The sequence below is a fragment of the Gossypium hirsutum genome, chromosome D10 (genome assembly GCF_007990345.1).
Source record: "Gossypium hirsutum isolate 1008001.06 chromosome D10, Gossypium_hirsutum_v2.1, whole genome shotgun sequence".
NCBI lineage: Eukaryota > Viridiplantae > Streptophyta > Magnoliopsida > Malvales > Malvaceae > Gossypium > Gossypium hirsutum.
The window spans coordinates 37,663,970-37,666,930 of NC_053446.1; the positions used below are offsets into that span (position 1 = coordinate 37,663,970).

The 2,961-nt window shown below is 33.2% G+C and overlaps 1 long non-coding RNA gene across 1 annotated transcript; it reads right to left on the reverse strand.

The window, feature by feature from the left end:
- Nucleotides 1-2,457: 2,457 nt before the first annotated feature.
- On the reverse strand, nucleotides 2,458-2,961 carry LOC107916101 (uncharacterized). Its single transcript, XR_005919474.1, has 3 exons — nucleotides 2,820-2,961; nucleotides 2,684-2,713; nucleotides 2,458-2,583 (listed from the first exon to the last, which is right to left on the reverse strand). It is a non-coding gene; the product is annotated as an uncharacterized lncRNA (long non-coding RNA).

The window sequence follows — 2,961 nt, forward strand, 5'->3', positions numbered from 1 at the left end:
TGCTCCTGCTAGTCCATATGTAACACCCCATTCTCGACCCAATTGTCAGATCTTGGTATGGAGTGTCACAAGTTAAATCATTAAATTGACTATACCATTTGAAAACCAACATCCTATCTTGGCCAGTGCCAGCTTGCTATAGCTGTGTCCCAGTATTTTGAAAACATAAAATAAGTTGAAAGTGAATTAAGAATAGTATTGTGCCAGTTATAAATGGAATACGAGTAAACAATTTTTGGTGGAAGCTTCATAAATATTCATAAGTTTAAGTAAAAATTTGCAATCAAGATATCACTCATACAGTAGTTTAAAATTTATTTCCACACTCTGAAATCATATAAAGACAATTTGGTATCAATCCCAACAAGGCTACATGTAAAATCCACAAGTACAAAATAATGTTTTCAATTACAACTATTAAGTTCAACTGGCGACAACTAATAGGCAACCTAATACCCCAACAATCACATGTTACACAAAGACCAAAAATGGCTCACAAATATGCTATAAATTTGGTTGATTCCTTGCTACAAAAACGTCCAAACTAAGAGCCCAAAAATAAGAAGAAGAAAACCAAGTATGTTCATAAGAACTTAGCGAGTTCCAAGGAGTATGATTCAACAATAGGGTCTATAACCAAGTATGTTCATAAGAACTTAGCGAGTTCCAAGGAGTATGATTCAACAATAGGGTCTATAAACTCTAAATTATATATATTTATAGTTGTTTATGGCAATTTCTTACTTAAAAATCATGTTAATCCCGTATATTTGGATTGTCACATCCTAAAAACTAGGTTAGTAGAAATTAGGTTAATGAACCGAGAGTGGTCACAACTGAATTTTTATTTAGATAATCTTTGGCTCATTTGATAATAAATACATATCAATTATATTGATTGAGTAGTGGTGGAGTTGTCCTTGATGATTTGAGTTCAAATCCTTTCGCTCTCGTTAATTTCTATTTGGTGTAATTTTTTTTTCAAACCCTTAGCAAATGTCATCCCATATATTTATTTTTATTTACGCAAGTTCGAGAATAAGGAAGTGAAGTGGTCAAGTGGTTAATTGCGCCTAAGCTATCCTAATGGTCCAAGGTTCAAGTCCTAATGTTCACACTCTTTTATTTAATTTTTTTTACAATTTTTCCATGTGATTTAAGTGCTTGCCGTCCACCCTTTTTTCACCATAAATAGAAGGATTCCTTTCCTCCAATATAGGTCAAACTTACCTTAAGTTGAGGGTGCATGATCCCCCTTTTTACTCTATGTCCCCCTCCCTTTCCAAAACTTCTCATCCTTGCAATATAAGAGGTTGATTGAACCTAGATCTAGTTGACAAACATATTCCCACTCTCCCAACCTCACTTTTCCATCCCTACCTTCCTTTTACTCCCATTTTCTCTCTTTTTCATTTCTGTTCTCATTCATTTTCTCTCTATTTTGGAAAATAACCACTACCCTTTCTTTTAATCTTTGCTCATTTCCTCTGCCGTGACCAGACCCTCAACCACTATTCACCACATCTCGTGGCTGTTGTACCTCCTCTCCTTCTCTTTTTCTTCTTCCATCACTGTCATGATCGCCGCCGTATGCTACTGCGAGTCTCATTTCTCCTCCACCATTACGCTTAAACCCCATAGCCCTCCATCGTTGGACCACCACTCCACCATCGTCGGACCGCTGCCGTCATCGCCATCAAACCACCGTCGCAACTGTCGCTGAGCACTTGATTCATTGACTTCATTCTTTTCTCGATTCATCGACCATTCCATATTGAATCAAGTTGCCTAAATGATAATCATAGGGGAGACCCTAGTTTCGCATTGGGAATTATCTTTTTGAGAGTCCAAAACCATGGGATTCATTTTTCGCGTTCGATCAATGCGAGATCGTTACTAAGGATTGTGGCAAATCGGATTTACGATATAAGGTATGGGATCGTCACCATTTGTTTGTGTGTAGGGGTGAGCATTCGATCGAATCGAATCGAATCGAATCGAATAAAAATTTTTCGAGTTAATTGAGTTTTCGAATCTCATTTTATCATCCTAACTTTATTTGAAGTTTTATCGAATCGAATCGAGTGAGATAGAAATTGAATCGAATCGAATCGAATTATTTGTTCGAGTTAAGTTTAAAAATAAAATAAAATTATTGTTGTTTATTTTTATGTAATTTTTCAAAAAATAATTTTCTTTAAAGTTCTTAAACATAATCATACAACAAAAAATTGAAGTAAATATGTGAATAAATAAAAGTAACACAATTAACCCAAATAAACAACATGATTCCAAATAAACAACAAAAATAATACAAAAAGATTATAATAAAAAACATACGTAAAAGTCCAAGTAAATAGCATGAGTCGAAATAAACAACATTATAATAAAAAACAAAATATAAGAAAAAAGTCTAAAATACAATAGAAACCTACACCAAAAGAACACAACAAAAGTCCAATTAACCAACAACAATAGCAAACCAAACCAAACTAATAACAATAACACATCAGTTCAAAAACCATTATAGAAATGTTTAAGTTTTTTCTTGTGCTTCGAACACCGTTGATAATCTTGAAACATCTAGTAAAAGTATTGAACGAGTTAGTTAACTAATAATTTTTTTTTGCAAAAATAAATTAAATAAACATTTAACTTTATAAACTAATGCTAAGTATGTTACCTTCTTGATCTTCGGGTATTTTGGATAAGTCTAGCAAATTTAAAAACAAAAGTGTTAGTTAAATTATGGGAATGCTTACTATTACTAATATAAAGAATACAAAAGCTTATTTTATAAATTAAAATTTATATATTACCATCTTCCATTGTTTGAAGTTCATCAAAATAATCTTCAAGATTGATGGCATCATTAGATTTCCGAAGCCAATCTTGTGTGCAAACCAAAGCTTCGACCATGAGAGGCGTTAGAGAACTTCTAAAACTATCGAGAACACCTCC